The 16,443-nt window shown below is 44.8% G+C and overlaps 1 protein-coding gene across 5 annotated transcripts in view; it reads right to left on the bottom strand.

The window, feature by feature from the left end:
* The window catches only part of TSNARE1 (t-SNARE domain containing 1), a 511,576-nt gene that overhangs the window by 476,589 nt on the left and 18,544 nt on the right, over window positions 1-16,443 (bottom strand). The window contains exon 4 of one of the 5 annotated variants that reach the window (XM_054191280.1): window positions 1,363-1,431. The exons of the other annotated variants lie outside the window; for them this stretch is intronic. The gene's annotated coding sequence lies outside the window, so the exon portion shown is untranslated. The remainder of the gene's footprint in view (window positions 1-1,362; window positions 1,432-16,443) is intronic. 5 annotated transcript variants of the gene reach the window in all.

Genomic DNA, 16,443 nt, shown 5'->3' with positions numbered 1-16,443 from the left:
AACGCCTTGTCAGCAGAAATTCAAATCAATCCAGCCCTGGAAGCAGCTGCGGCAAATAACTCAATCACGTTCATCATTTTAACTTATCCTATTTATGAATCAGGTCAAGCTTGAAATCTCCATTTACATTATCAGCCTCCCTGATATTAAGATAATCATGCAGAGGACTGATCAAAGGTTCCTCATAACTTTGGAGCGTAAGAATTACCATATAGAAACACTTTATCTATCCAGTGTCCCTTTTTGACTACGAAGAGTACTTTCTTCCCAGAAATTAGGATGAGGAACACCACGCTGAACAAGAAAGGGCTGTCAATGCTAAATCGGAGCTCCTCCATTCAGCAACAGGGCAGCAGGTACTGTACGTACATCTCCAAATAACCACAAAGATCATCAGGTTTTAGAACAGAACGTCTCCTGAAAACCTCTGAGAAAAGAGATGCTCAAGCTGCTTTGAATTACCTTTATTTCACCTAGGCTGGATGGAAGGGCATTCTGATTCTTCCAGAATTGAAAATCATCAAAAAGGGTCCTCTTAACGGCATTCATTTCTCTCAGCCCTCCTTTGATGGGGAAAATGAACTCTGTAACCTCCCAAAATGCAGAAACACTCTGCTCGTGCTCTTACAGCCCCTTTTCTATCGTCCCTCCACCAGCCCAGTAAGAGCCACAGCACCTGCACAGCACCACCGGGTCACAGCCACGTCTGGTACTGATCCGACAATAACAACCACCACAAAAAAAAAGAAAACAAGAAAAAGCAATTCCTATCTTCTCAAAGAACTTCCACTCTGCTCTTCACCTCCAACTTGCTATTTTTCTTCCTACAACACGTAAAATGTAACATCATTCTGCTATTTTTGGAAATAGATGTTTTATCCAGAGTGTGGGCAGAGTGAAACAGTATTTTAGGATTATTTAAAAAGGGGGAAATAATGAAGGACATAAGTTAATAAAATAGTCTTATTTGGGAGAAAAAAATTAATATAGAAACATTTTAATTGAAGTGCTTCACTTCTGATACCAGCTATTCAGCTATTAAGAACGCAGATATAATTGTTTATTTATCTCATATGCAGCACGAAAACTTTGCAAAAAAAAAAAATCACATGGGATGTAATCCAACAACAATCTTCCCCATTAACTCGAGAACGATGTTCTATTGAATATTTCAAGCGTGATTACACCGTAACAAAATGGCATCATGCCACGAAGTTATTCTCTCTCTCAATACCTCCCCTCCTCGCAAAGACGCCAGGAGGTTGGATAAGCAAAGTGCTCCCAGATCAAAGGGCGAAAGGCACCGAAGAAACACGGAGGATCCTTCAAACGACCACGTTTGTCCCAACGTGGAAAAATGACCTTAACGGTTGGTGTAGCCACCTCTAGCTGGGATCTGGCTTGGGAATTACTGCGTCAACAAGATGTCTTCTGCAAAGGAATTAAACACATAGGGTTTAAAATAATGGTAACCCACTCCAAGTCATAACTTAGAGTGTAATTAATGCTGCTGGCTCGATTTTAGAGCTGCCAATGGCAGAAAACTTTCCACTGAGACAAATGACCAGAAGTAGCAGAGATGAAATCAGACAGGGACAACACATCAAGAACCTCACAGCAGCTCATGGACCCCAAATGACAATTCACTGCCTCCTTAAAGATAGAATGGTTTGTCTTGGAAGGGACCTTAAAGACCACCTTGTTCCAACTCCCCTGCCATGGGCAGGGACACCTCCCACTAGACCAGGTTGCTCAAAGCCCCATCCAGCCTGGTCTTGAACACCTCCAGAGATGGGGCATCCACAGCTTCTCTGGGCAACCTGCTCCAGTGCCTGACCACTCTCATGGCAAAAAATTTCTTCCTGATATCTGTATCTAATCTAAATCTACACAGAAGTTTATTTTTCTTCTTATGTAAAGCATTTACAAAATGTACTTTGGTACACCAGGGTCAATAAATGCAAAGTGATGACAGAGAGGAAGCATTACAACATGCATGCTTCTAACACAAACTGAAGCCAACAAAAAGGAACTGGATGCCACCACTGGCACCTCAAAAAGTAAGTTTTCCCAAGGCTACTACTTTCAGGTACACAATAGGATGCATAGGAAACATGATAGAATAATATAGAGATTATCAGAATGTAAAATATAATAATTATAGATTGTTATAATGTAGAATTATAAAGGTAAAATTTTTCCTGGAGCGTCATTTGGATCTTGTTCTTTTCAGTAGAGAAGGAACTCACAAAAGTAAAGGGGAGATATGAGAAGCAAAAATTCTGAGATATGAAAAATTCTGAGAAATAAGCAGCAAAAATGCTCCTTAGCACAAACAAACACAGCACAAACAAACTCAGTAAGGAACAGTTGAGAGGAGACATCTGGAACCTCCGTGCTTCCTACCACATACCAGAAAAAAACAGGGAATCTCCCACAAAAAATGAAAAGTCAGGAAATTCTCAAGCGATAAGTGGTATTTTTTTTTGAGAAACTGAACTGTATCACAGGTTGTGGAAGACAAGAACTCAAGCCTCCAAAGGCACAGGGAAGTGCGTAACAAGACCAGCCAAAGTTGTCATAACTAAGTTGTAACAGAAATGCTTAAGCCAGCCTTAATGATTAACCATCAGAAGAAACCCAGGGAGAAATTATCACCACATTTGCATATCAAGGCATTACTTTCTCTTCTTTTGAGCATGCTATTACTGGTCACCATCCAAAAGAGAGATTCTTGAGCTAAATGAACCCTGTGTCTCACTAGGCAATTCCTAGACTACTTATAATTAAAGGCACCATTAAGCCTTCAGAGAACCAGATGCAAATCCATGTCAAAAGTTACGCCGCTGAATGTGGTCCAATTACACTGCATTCAAGAGATACACCACATCCCAAATAGATATCATTTTATAGGAAGCTTTTGTCATATCTTACAATCTTAAGATCATTTGAGATGCTCCTCTCTGTGTTATCTCTTGTTTAGAAAACAGAAGACCATCCCCAGCTAGCTGCCAGCAAGCTTAGGACAGGATAAGTGACAAGTAGAAGAAAAAGCCCATCTAATCACTGATTCTGTGGGGAAGTCAATTAAAAAAAACGTAATTAAAAAAACATTTACACGGAGAAACAATCTCTTCCTTCCCATTTCACTTTTTTTTGGGAGTAGGGTGATATTTTGGGCTCCCTTTTTGCATGCATATTCAGAGTCTGTACAGCCAAGTGACTGTACGTTCTTGTGTATTGGTAAATGCCACAAACCCAGTTCATCCAGTTTTGAAAAAAAGTCTTTTACAAACAATGTAAAATGGTAATTAAGCACCATGAAAAGGGCTCCTGCACAGCCTGGTCTGGGTAACAGAACATGCTGAAATATCTTTCGGATTAAGATGTTGATCAAGCTTTTCCCTCTGCATTTAAATGGGAAAAGAAAGTCCAAACTATAAATCGACTGAGAAACAGCCATCATATAAGATACTAAAAATATTATCATCTAAACACAGGAAGGTCAAAAAATAAATTCTTAACTGCTTTCTCAACATAACGCAGAAAGCAAGTCTATTCTTAAGCATACACCAAGGCCAGTGAATTTGGGAAAAAGACAGATGGGAGAATATGTAGGAGAATATGTTCCCTGAATACTTCCACAAATAGGCTACCAAAAGTCAAGAGAGATGCTGTGTCACAAGAGATGCATTTCTTGACATTCCCCACCAGGAGATCTTCTGGAAGAGACAAAGAAGTCTTTACTACTCGTTAACACGGCACTGCCTCCAGGCACTCCTCCTATAATTTTCCATATTTGCAAACAAAATGGCCAGCCTCCATGGTTATGGAGTGACAGATGCCACTTTCTCAGCCTTTCCCAGCAACGTGGTGATGATCACCACAAAGAATTACAGCCATACAAGAACCAGCAACGGTCTGTGCTGACTTTCCCATTTACTAGTCCCATTCTCCTGCACTTCCAGCTGCTCCCGTAACTTGAAGATGTTGGCCAGCTTCAATTAAATTGGAGAAAAAAGAAGGAAAAAAAAAAAAAAAAAAACCAACAAACCCAATCTTTAAGCTGCTTATCAGCCCAAAAACTGAGTGAAATAGTAAGGGCTGTGGCAAGGTAAGAAAAATAAGTGAACATCAGTGAGGAGAAGCAGACCAAAACACAACACTTGCAACCCAGCATGTGGATTATCTATCAGTAAACACCTGGGCAAACAGCCAGAGCTATGATTTCTCCTGCGGTGGGGGTAGCAACTAGAGATGGCCAGTGGCAGAAGATGTGTCAGGAGGTTTAAGTCACATCTGTAGGAAACCAGACCCCTTCTACTTGCTCTTCAGCAGATGGAGTGTGGAGAGCAGATAGAGATCCTCCTTATGAGGTTTGTATTTTAGACATTTCTTTTGTGACCTCCTGATTGGTGTCCCCACCAACAGCAAGACCAATCTTGGTGGTGTAGCCAACAGCAGTGTAGCCAGCCACTGAAGCTCCAGCCCTAAAGTCACTTCATCCACTTGGATTTCCTCACATATACGTAAGTCTGACAAGCACCAGAGTATCAGCATGTTGCTGCCCAAAACCTTTCCATGAGGAGGAGATGTCCCACAACCAGAGACCTGAAGACTATGTTCTTGCTCCCCAAATATACAGTGCCCAAGCAGTAAATTACACTGTGTTTCCAACATAAAACTCTCTCTGACAAATGCATCCACCCACATTACTCTCCCATTTAACTATAGTCCCAGTTTCTTGATCAAGTACAGCAAGGGACCAACAGAAAGGTGTACTTCAGTTAAACCAATGACCTGATTTTTGTCACTTTACTCCAAAAACTAGATCTACATCATTCACTGCATTAATTTGTTTTTCTATTTTAAAGATTTTTGCCATCTAACACAGTCTTGTTTGCAGTCAAGTCAGAGCAAAATTGATGAATGCCAACACAGCTGGATCTCAACAGCTCTCCCATTAAACTGCAGTGTAAAAATTAAGGGAGTACCAGAGATTACTAAGAAAAATACAGCAATGCACCTGTAGGTTTCCAATCAAAAGTCAGCTCACAGAGATGGAAACAATTCCAGGTGCAGAGGAAGCATGCAAAGGCAAGAACACATGACAGAGTTTGCATTAGTCCAGCTTCTAACCAAGTCAAAGGTGCCTTTATTGCAATGACCCTAATTGGCATTTCCAGTTGTGAGATGGGAAAACCAGCTGACATGAGCATCTTTGCCTACAATCCCAGAAAACGTAGGTTGAAGACGACACAGAGGTCCATTCAATGCACACTTGAAAAAAGAAAAAACAAACCCAAACACAACATAAAATCCATTCTCTCTTTTCCACACGTGGAGCTAGCTAAAGCAGTCCACATTCTCCAGTTTCCACCACTAGCTTTTATTTATCACCATCTTCAATTCTGAAAGCAAACTCCAAGTGATAATGCACAATTCTCCCGCAAAACTAAACTGAGATGGATGGAGGGTGAGAGGTATAATTTAGGACAGTTTATATTGCTCACAGTACTAAGAACACTGCATTCAGGCTGCCAGAAAGGTCACTGGTAAATTGAAGCCAGCCGAAGGTAACAGAAAAGTTTACAAACAACATATCAACAGAAAAAAAAGGATCTAATTTGGACATTCAGAGAAAAGAGCAACCAGAGAGCAAGTCTGGGTATGTAAGAGCCTTTCTCACCCCAGTGACATGAGCATACTCATCTTCAGAGGCCCAGAACATCCTACAATGAAGCACAGGAAGTTTGCATTAGTGCCATCAATAGTAGCACCCAGTGTGACAGGAACCTCCTCCTTGGCAAAGCCATGCATACCAACACAGAAGAAGAGTTTAGAGTTATCTCCCAGCTCCCAGATGGCTCATTCCTTTTAGTGCAGAAGTCTCGGCAGCCAGGATCTCCCTCCAGCAAACTGCCAAGGATCGAGGCCCTGAGCTGGCTACACTGAAGCTTTCAGCCTTTTCGCAAATGCTACAGGACATAAGAAAATGTAAGAGTTCGCTTCTTCCCTTCTGAACACTATCATCTGATGACAACACAATTTCTCCTTTCCTTTCTGACTTTGGACCATTCACATAGACACACTTGCCACAGAACAACTCAGGATCTCTAACACAAAGATAGGCCAGACTTGATGAGGCTCTGAGCAACGTGATCTAGTTCAAGATGTCCCTGCTTACTGCAGGGGGGTTGGACTAGATGACCTTTAAAGGCCTCTTCCAACCCAACACATTCTATGATTCTACGATACTCACCCTGACCTCACAGAGGTGCTACTTTGCATAATCAGGTTCCTTGTCATTGCTATTTCTTCGGTTCCACTTCCAGGGGAAGAAAGGGCATACACCAAGGATCTTAAACGTCAGGCAACTCAGCTATTTTGGATCAGGAAGACTAAAGGAAATGCCCTAAATATCCAACTTCCAGAATAGTATCTTGAAGAAAGTCACACTTCCCTTCAACTGAAGAGTCTCCAAGGCTGCTTTGTTTGCTCAACACATGCCTTGGGAGCGATAAAACCACATGTTTCTACACTGCATAGAACAGAGTACTGTAGAGCAACATATTCTGAAAGCCAACAGTGGTTGAGCATCCCTGCTCATGTCCCCTGCAAAATGCTTCCTGCCACAGAATCACAGAATCTTCATGGTTGGAAATGACCCTTAGGATCATCATTGAGTCCAACGAAACAACCTACAATCTCTGCCACTAGAGCATGCCCTGAAGTGCCACATCTAGATGTTTCTTAAATACCTCTAGGGATGGTAACTCAACCACCTCCCTGGGCAGGCTGTTCCAGTGCCTGACCACTCTTTCAGTAAAGTCATTCTTCCTAATATCTAATCTAAACCTCCCCTGCCACAACTTCAGAACATTTCCTCTGGTCCTGTCATTATTCACCTGGGAGAAGAGGCCAACACCCACCTCTCTCCAACCTCCTTTCAGGGAGTTGTAGAGGGCAATGAGGTCTCCCCTCAGCCTCCTCTTCTCCAAGCTAAACATGCCCAGCTCCCTCAGCCTCTCCTCATATGACCTGGTCTCCAGACCCCTCACCAGCCTGGTAGCTCTCCTCTGGACACGCTCCAGCACTTCAATGTCCCTCTTGTACAGAGGGGCCCAGAACTGAACACAGTACTCGAGGTGAGGCCTCACCAGTGCCGAGTACAGAGGCACAAGCACTTCCCTGCTCCTGCTGGCCGCACTATTCCTGATACAAGCCAGAATGCTGTTGGCCTTCTTGGCCACCTGGGCACACTGTTGGCTCATGTTAAGCTGGCCGTCCACCAGCACCCCCAGGTCCTTTTCTGCTAGGCAACTTTCCAGCCACTCTTCCCCAAGACTGTAGCGCTGCTTGGGGTTGTTGTGACCAAAATGCAGGACCCAGCACTTGGCCTTATTAAACCTCATACAGTTGGCCTTGGCCCATCCATTCAGCCTGTCCAGGTCCCTCTGGAGAGCCTTCCTTCCCCCAAGCAGATCAACACTCCCACCTAGTTTGGTGTCGTCTGCAAACTTACTGAGGGTGCACTCAATCCCCTCACCCACATCATCGATAAAGATATTAAAGAAAACTGGCCCCAAAACTGAGCCCTGAGGGACACCACTGGTGGCCAGTCATCAAGAGGATTTCACCCCATTAATCACAACTCTCTGGGCACGGCCATCCAGCCAGTTTTTAACCCAGCGAAGAGTACACTTGTCTATGCCATGATTCGCCAGCTTCTCCAGGAGAATGCTGTGGGGGACAGTGTCAAAGGCCTTCCCAAAGTCCAGACAGACAACATCCACAGCCTTCCCCACATCCAGAAGGCGGGTCACATGGTCATAGAAAGAGATCAGGTTGGTTAAGCAGGACCTCCCCTTCCTAAACCCATGCTGGCTGGCCCTGATCCCTTGGCTGCCCTGTACATGCCATGAGAGCTCACTCAAGATGATCCTCTCCATGATCTCTCCTGGTACCGATGTGAGGCTGACAGGCCTGTAGTTCCCCGGATCCTCTTTCCGACCCTTCTTGTAGATGGGCGTCACATTAGCCACCCTCCAGTCATCTGGCACCTGCCCTGTTGACCAGGATTGTTGATAAATGATGGAGAGAGGCTTGGTGAGCTCTCCCACCAGCTCCCTGAGTACTCTTGGGTGAATCCCATACGGCCCCATAGACTTATGTGCATCTAGGTGCAGAAACAGATCATCGACTACTTCTTCCTGGATTATGGGTGGGCTGTTCTGCTCTCCATCCTTATCTTCCAGCTCAGGAGGCTGAGCACCCTGGGGATAGCTGGTCTGACTATTGAAGACGGAGGCAAAGAAGGCATTAAGTATCTCAGCCTCCTCCTCGTCCTTGGTTGCAACTTTCCCCCCCTGCATCCAGTAAGGGATGGAGGTTCTCCCTGGCTCTCTTTTTGTTGATATATTTATAAAAGCTTTTTTTGTTGTCCTTAATGTTAGTGGCCAAGTTGAGCTCCAGATGGGCTTTTGCCTTCCTAATTTTCTCTCTGTATAACCTAACGAGATCTCTGTACTCCTCCTGAGTTTCTTGTCCCTTCTTCCGAAGGTGGTAAACCCTCCTTTTATTCCTAAGTCCCATGCGAAGTTCCTTATTCATCCAGACTGGCCATTTTCCCTGCCTTTTAGACTTGTGACACGTGGGGACATCCTGCTCCTGGGCCTTTAAGATTTCCTTCTTGAAGAGCATCCAGCCTTCCTGGACCCCTTTGCCCTTCAGGACTGTCTCCCAAGGGACTCTCTCAACCAGTGTCCTGAACGAGCCAAAGTCCGCCCTCCGGAAGTCCAAGGTGGAGGTTTTGCTAACCCCCCTCCTTACATTTCTATTGAAAACTTGACCATTTCATGATCGCTAATCCCAAGATGACCTCCGACCACCACATCTCCCACTAGTCCTTCTCTGTTTGTGAGCAGTTGGTCTAGCAAGGCACCTCCCCGGTAGGCTCACCTACCAGTTGTGTCAGGAAGTTATCTTCCATGCACTCGAGGAACCTCCTAGCCTGCCTGCTCTCTGCTGTGTTGTATTTCCAGCAGACACCCGGCAGGTTGAAGTCCCCAACCAGAACAAGGGCTGGTGATTGCGAGATGTCAGCCAGCCGCTTATAGAATACTTCATCTGTCTCCTCCTCCTGGCCAGGTGGCCTGTAGCATACTCCCAGCACAAAATCTCCCTTATTTGTCTTCCCCTTCATCCTTACCCATAAGCACTCGACTTTATCATCACTGGAATCTAGCTCTATACAATCAAAACACCCCCTAATGTACAGAGCCACACCTCCACCTCTCCTTCCTTGCCTATCTCTTCTGAAGAGCTTATAAGCATTCATCACAGCATTCCAGTCATGACAGTCATCCCACCACGCTTCTGTGATGGCAACTACATCATAGCTGTCCTGATGCACAATGGCTTCCAGCTCATCCTGTTTGTTGCCCATGCTATGTGCATTCGTGTAGATGCACTTGAGCTGGGCTACCGATTTCACCCCCATGCTTGGCCCTTTATCCCTAGGCTCATTACTAGTGGGCCTGGTTTTATCCCCTTCCCCCTTCGTTTCTAGTTTAAAGCCCTGTCCATGAGCCTTGCTAACTCTTGGCCTAATACCCATTTCCCCTTTTGGGATAGGGTTTTCCCATTCTTAGCGAGCAGGCCCGGTGTCCTGTAGATCAAACTATAACCACTGAACCCAAAGCCCTGCTGGTAGCACCAGTTTTGGAGCCAGGTATTGATCTGTCCGATTTTCTTGTTTACCCATTTGTCAGTCCCCAAAGCTGGAAGGGCAGAGGAGAACAGAATTTGTGCTCCCGAACCCTTGACAAGCCGTCCCAAGGCCCTGAAATCTTTCTTCATTGCCCTCAGACTTCTACTCTCCAGCTCCTCACTGCCTGTAAGATCAAAAGAGGGTCATAATCTGAGGGCCGTATCAGGCCAGGAAGCTTCCTGGCTATATCCTTAACACGGGCCCCAGGGAGGCAGCAGAGCTCCCTGTGGGAGGGGTCCGGCCTGCATATGGGACCCTCAGTTCCCCTCAGAATGGAACCCCCTATGACTATTGCCCTCCTCCTGCTCTTCACAGAAGCAGTCTTAATGCGTGGAGCTGGCTGCTTTGGCAACTCCCTGGATGGGGCTTTATCAGTATCCTTAGTTCCCTCCTCATCTACCTCCAGAGGCCCATATCTGTTCTGTACGGGCACCTGGGGGGGGGATGGTGGGTCTGGAGGGGGCTCTCCTGCCACGATAACCCCTGCTCCCCTACTCTGTATCCCCATGACAGTTGTGTCACAATCTCTCCACATCCTCCACACATCCATGGATGCTTCCCCTTTGCAGCTTCAAGCCCCATCCAAGTCTCAATTTGTTCTCCAAAGCATCCTCACGAGTACCAGAGAGGCAATAAGCAGCACACATGGGTAATCTAGACCTGGACACATACTAACTGGTTGACTGGACAATACCAAAAAAATAGATAATCGCTGAATATTCCTGTGTTTCCCTTGAGGACATTAAGTCCTTATGTGCTTCATGAATACGTTCATTGATGGTTGGGCAGAAGAGAAAAGCCCAAATCAGCGAACTGTACTCTCTTCTCTGATGTCATTACCTCAGCCAACCTACTAAAGTGGAATAGTCAGAAAGACAGTGACAGGAGAAAGCCTTAAAGGAAGTGAGCAACTTCAGACTATCAAAAAAAAAAAATTCCACTTCTGAAAACAACTTAATAGTGCTCATCTGTTCTCACTTTCATACCCGTGCCCCAAACACTGTATTCGTATTTAATTTTCTGGTTCACCAAGTAGACAAATAACCCATTCCTCAGGCTTCCAGCTTTATTTACGCACTTGGTTAGGACTGAGCTGAATACTCAAACCTGTCATTGAAGGTTTCAGGTGCTCCTAGCTCTGGTTTGCACTCACCGGGTAGCAAAGCATCAGTAATGTAGGATTTGCACTCCACATCACAGACAATGGCATTGCCCAGCAAAAACCACCTTCCACCCTACCATACCAACCAAGGTCCCAGCATGTCCCGACAGCTGGCACTCAGCCTCTTCAGCTGGGGATGCAAGCAACACTAATTCATAGAACATAGAATTGTCTAGGTTGGGAGGGACCTTTAAGGATCATCAAGTCCAACCATTAACCTAACACTGACAAAGACACCACTAAACCATGTCCCTCAACACCACATCTACCTGTCTTTTAAGTACCTCCAGGGATGGTGACTCAACCACTTCCCTGGGCAGCCTGTTCCAATGCTTGACAAACCTTTTGGTGAAGAAATTTTTCCTAATATCCATCCTAAACCTCCCCTGGTGTAACTTGAGGCCATTTCCTCTTGTCCTATCACTTGAGAAGAGATTGACTTCCACCTCGCTACGACCTCCTTTCCAGTTGTAGAAAGCGTTATGGTCTCCTCAATTCAACTCAAATGAGAGCAGCAAGCTGCCTTTTAGAGCTAAGACTACATCTCATCTACCCAAAGTCTAAGTCACTTTTTTATTTTTGGTAGGGTTTCATTTTGAATGAATCCGGCTTTTGAACTGGCTCACCACGCAGACACCAGCACACCAACATCAAAATGTTTGATAGGGCTGAAGTCCATGGATCCACTTAAAAGAGAGTGGAGCCCTGACTTTTATTGGCTTAAAATGATGCAAAAAGGCCTCTTTGGGCTGCAGCTCCAGGATGCATTAGCTCTGACAAGGGAGATAACTCAAGATCTCCCCACACTGCTCCTTTCCCGCCCCACACCACGGCTGGCTCTCCACTCTCTTGCTAATACAGCAGCCAGCAGCTCATGCTGTAAATCAGATCAATGAAACATTCAGTTAAAAATAACAGCCAAAAACTCCTCCATTGCAGGAGAGCCTTTAGTATTACAAATGATGAAAGCACGTTTCTAAAAAAAGCAAGCTGAGTTGAGGGCGATTTCTGAGAAGGTGGCAAAAACCAGCACCAAGCCCAACCAGCAGAACAAGGGCTGGGCTGCTCCAAGCATTGCTGGGTCACCAGAATAACCCCGATAATGCGAAAGTGGGTCTCAATACCCACAGCTAGTGGTTATCTAGATCAAAGATGCTGCCTGGTTCCCATCCTGGACCTGGGTGGTCATGCTGTAGAAGCAAGATATTCGGAGGACACCACCATCCTCTGCTCGAGAGCTAGTCCTTGGGCACCTCCTTGCCCAGCGGGCTGTGTTATTCCTGCCTCGTGGCTGGGAGCCAGGGGGAAGATGTTGGGATGCGGCTTCTGGAGTCAAGAAACAGCATTCTTGAGGTGGGCACAAGCATTTGGCCTGCGGTGCTTACTGAAATTGTGAGAGAAAAGAGAAGAGACATCCGTGAGGGTTTATACAACTATTTTTATGATTGATGCTGGGAAATAGGAGGGATTTGGGGGTTGGTGGGTTATTTCCCCTTTTCAACTGATCTAAGCACCTTTCATCTAAGCACACATTAAGCAGATAACCAGCTGTCTTCATCCTGCAATCCAGCTGGATGTCCCCACGCTTGCACCAGACCCACAGCAGCCAGGTCCATCACCAGGAGGATGCACCGCAGCATCTCGCTTCCCTTTTCCAGCACTAGGATGCAATCCCGCTACAGTAATTGTGGTTTTTAATGCCTTTTACAAACAGCTAATTCACTCCGCATTAATGCCTCAGAGCTGCTACTCCTTCATTTTACCCCTGGAGACACCAAGCTAAAATATTCATGGGGTTAAACACAAAAATCTAGAGCTTTAGGCAGTTGTTCAGGACAGAGGAGTGGCTGTTACACTGTTCTCTGATATAGTACAGCAGTATAACACCATCCTTGCAATAAAAGTACAGAATGAGCTTCTAAAGATGCCTTTCTAAACTAGATGTTTCTAAGTGAATTTAGGTTTCATGACAAGCTCTTTTTGCTCTACTTTTCACTTTTTCTCTCCTTTTTTTTTTTTTTTTTTTTTGGGGGGGGGGGGTGAGGTGGGGTGCCCAGACAGGGGCGGTTCTTTCTCGAGCTCAACATTAAATAAGAGGGACCCAAGCATGGGTGAACTCTTAAGGCATAGCGCATGGCATATTTCAAACAAATGCAGCCGAAAAATCTCCAAAATATCAAAAGCTGTTTCAGTAAAGGGTTTCGCTCACTTTAGACATTCAGGCAACTTCCTAAAAAGTTGAATCTCTTCCAAGTATTTTAACTCAATTGCATGGACCAAGTCACCAGCACGGGAAGGTGCCAACAACCCTGCAGCCGCATCTCCACAGTATTCCCAAGCTCCAGAGGACTTCCCAAAGCCATCTGCATGGGACATCACACTTCCTCAGAAGCTACTGCCCTGAAACACCCTTGATGTGAGCTGGGCTTTGCTTCCAGCTCCCAACCGGCATCATCTCCTTGCTTCCTTTTGCTCTCCAATAAATTTGAAGTTATTCAAGCCAGGAACCAACCTTCTTGTCTCGCACTTAACACAGCTTCCAGCTCACAATACCTATATCCTATAACAATGCTCAACCTCAATGATTACCAGGTGGACCTTCAACAGTAGGACACCTATTTGCGCGGCTCTACTCTGTCTACATGCAGGGAAGAGGTTTCTGATGGGGCATTCGAGCCCAGCCCCTTCTCCATCATTCCCATGGCATCCTGCCATACACATCCATCAAGCTCCAGCTTCAGCCCACCATGACGGAATACAGATCATTATTTTAGGGAAAGCTTTAAGGCACAGTCTCTCAACTGACTCTTCCACACCATGTCCAGAAGTCCCCAGAAATCTTTAGAGCAAACCATGGAGGTGTGTGTTAACACATGCACATTGTCCACATCTCAGCGACAACAGATCACAAACACTGAACAGGACCCAATATGCACTATTTTATTTGACCTTTGAATACGATGGAGCCAAGGTGATTCCAGACCATAAATATTCCTGAGTCAGCCAGCACGTGCAGATTAAAGAAGCTCAGACCTCAAACCTTGAAGGTAAGTCTACAACAGCATCGAATTCCCCCAGTTGTTTCACCTTAAACAGGCAGGAGGGAGGTGTTGACACTGAAGTGATGCTTTGCAGTTCAGGCAATCTGTGTTCAACTGTGAAGCTTGCATAAACTCCATGATGCAGTATTGTGTATCTAGGAGAACTAAAGACAAGGCACAGTCATCTCACCTGCCTCCGACGCATCCTAGTGCTGCAAAATGCATAGGGAAGACTGGATTTGACGGGGTGTTATTCTGCTTCGGTACAGCACAGCAAGAAATAGACTTCCATCATTTTAATTTTTAACCTTCAAGTAGATTAAATTAAAAAAAAATAAAAAAAACCACCAATGTAAAAAGATACAACAATTATAATCCAGGTGGCGAGAAACTGGCACTGTGTTTATCATTGGAACAGTTTGGGAGTTATCCTGAACCACTTCATACCATTGATCAAGGCATTTCTTTGTATCAGCCTGCTGCAGAAGGCAGATAAAGCATCGCTGCATCGTGTGCATAAACTGTGTTTAGATACATAAATCTTAGCAAAGTGGCTTCTTATTTTGAGGCAAAACCAGAAGGAATTATATGTTGCATTAAATATTTTCTTCTCTGTCCTCTTCTCAACTGTCTGAAAGATCAATTAAAGTGTTTTTGCATATAACAGAGAGAGAAGCGCTCTGCATAAATAAATAAATAAATAATGAAGCCACTCTTTGCTTTTAATGTGATCTCTAAAGAAAACAAGCATAATGACTTAAAGATTCCCCCAGTGAAAAAGAAGAAAATGCAGAAGGTTTAGTCATCCACTTGTGAGGTAACAAAGCAGATTTCTCAAGTCTTAGGTCTCTTGCAAAATTTTAAGTGCTGACACACAAATATTAGTAACTTGCTGCAGCAAGCTGAATAGTTTCCCCTGCCCTCGCACAGGAATATGTGCAAGTCTCTCCCTTGCACTCACGTACACACATTCGCTGTTTCCATCCCTTTTCTATTCGCAAAGAGATCAAAATGAAAGGATAAGCAATCCTGCTGTTGGTTTTAACACCTTCCTCCCCTTATGAAGGTCCTGCTGTCCTACATATCAGCAATCTCTCAGCCCAACTACACTGCAACATCTGGGAGCACCAGCGCAAGCTCTCGGCACGCTAACCAGTAATGTGACTCATGGCCAAGAACCTCCGCACTGAGAGTGCATCACTCAGTTCAACTGGTCTCCCAGTTACCGACCATAACGGGAACTGGGGGAATGCGGACAGACATCATCCCACCGAACAAACTCAAGACCTACTTTCTTCTCCCTCAGACTGCCCCATACCATGTCTTCGCAAGGCAAGGGAGGAACTGTTCCCATCAAAACCCCATCTTCTTAGTTTCTAAGAAAGAAATGTTTTATAATGGAGGTAGTGAAACACTGGCCCAGATTGTCCAGAGAGGTGTTAGATGTCCCATCCCTGGAAACAATCAAAGTCAGGTTGGATGGGGCTCTGAGCAACCTGATCTAGTTGCAGATGTCCCTGCTCATTGCAGAGGGAATTGGACTAGATGACCTTGAAGGTCCCGTCCAACCCAAACCATTCTATGAATCTATGATTCCATGATTCTTAGTTCTCAAGAGAACAGCAAACCATTAAACAATCATGTCAAAATGAACCCAGAGGACCTTTCCAAAGCTGTGTTGTTGAATAATAACTTGGTGGAATAATATCTCCTCCCTCCCACAGCATCAGTGAAACGCTCAAGCGCTCTTCTACTTTGCCCAGCCAATGCCAAGATGTTGGGCTGGCTTCCAGCAATGCAGCCTGGAAAGGAAACCTCAGCTCCAGGCAAAAAGTTGTGATAGGGGACAACTTTGTGGGTGTGAGTCACCCTACACCCAAATGCAAAAGAACTGATAGCAGAGAGAGAAAGAAACCACTGCCCTACTCCACTGAAACAGGAGGAAAATAACTTTCAATATTGAAAAAAAACAACAACAAAAAAAATCCACCAAACCCTCTCAAAAATAAAAACAAAAGCTAAGAGGCAAATAATTCCTTTAGGCAATATGCAGTGCCCATACTCTACCTGATTTGTTTGTTGAAGGTCCATGGCTTAATCAGAATCACGGTTAAAAAAAAAAAGCTAGGGTCAGAAGTACAAGATTTATCTTGAGTAAACGAAATAGGTTTCTCGATAAAGCATTTTCATTTAAAATGGCAAAAAACATGTTGCAGTTTCTCAGCTGACCAGTAAGGGGAGTCGGTGTCTAGAGCTTTGAGTCAACCACGCATATGCAGTTTTGGGTGGAGAAAACTCAAATAACCAATTCTGACATAGTGACATTGAGAAAACATCAAGGACTGCCAGAAGATGGTAGAGAAAGGCGGACAGAGCGCATCATGCACAGAAAACCCACTATATCCTGGAGAATGGAGAGGGACCAAGAGATACTACAGTATAAGAGAGAGTCATGTTTTTGCTTGGAA

Source organism: Rissa tridactyla, chromosome 2 (genome assembly GCF_028500815.1).
Source record: "Rissa tridactyla isolate bRisTri1 chromosome 2, bRisTri1.patW.cur.20221130, whole genome shotgun sequence".
In the NCBI taxonomy this organism is placed as follows: domain Eukaryota; kingdom Metazoa; phylum Chordata; class Aves; order Charadriiformes; family Laridae; genus Rissa; species Rissa tridactyla.
Note: the sequence above shows the minus strand (reverse complement) of the source record. Positions and strands in the feature narration are given on the sequence as shown.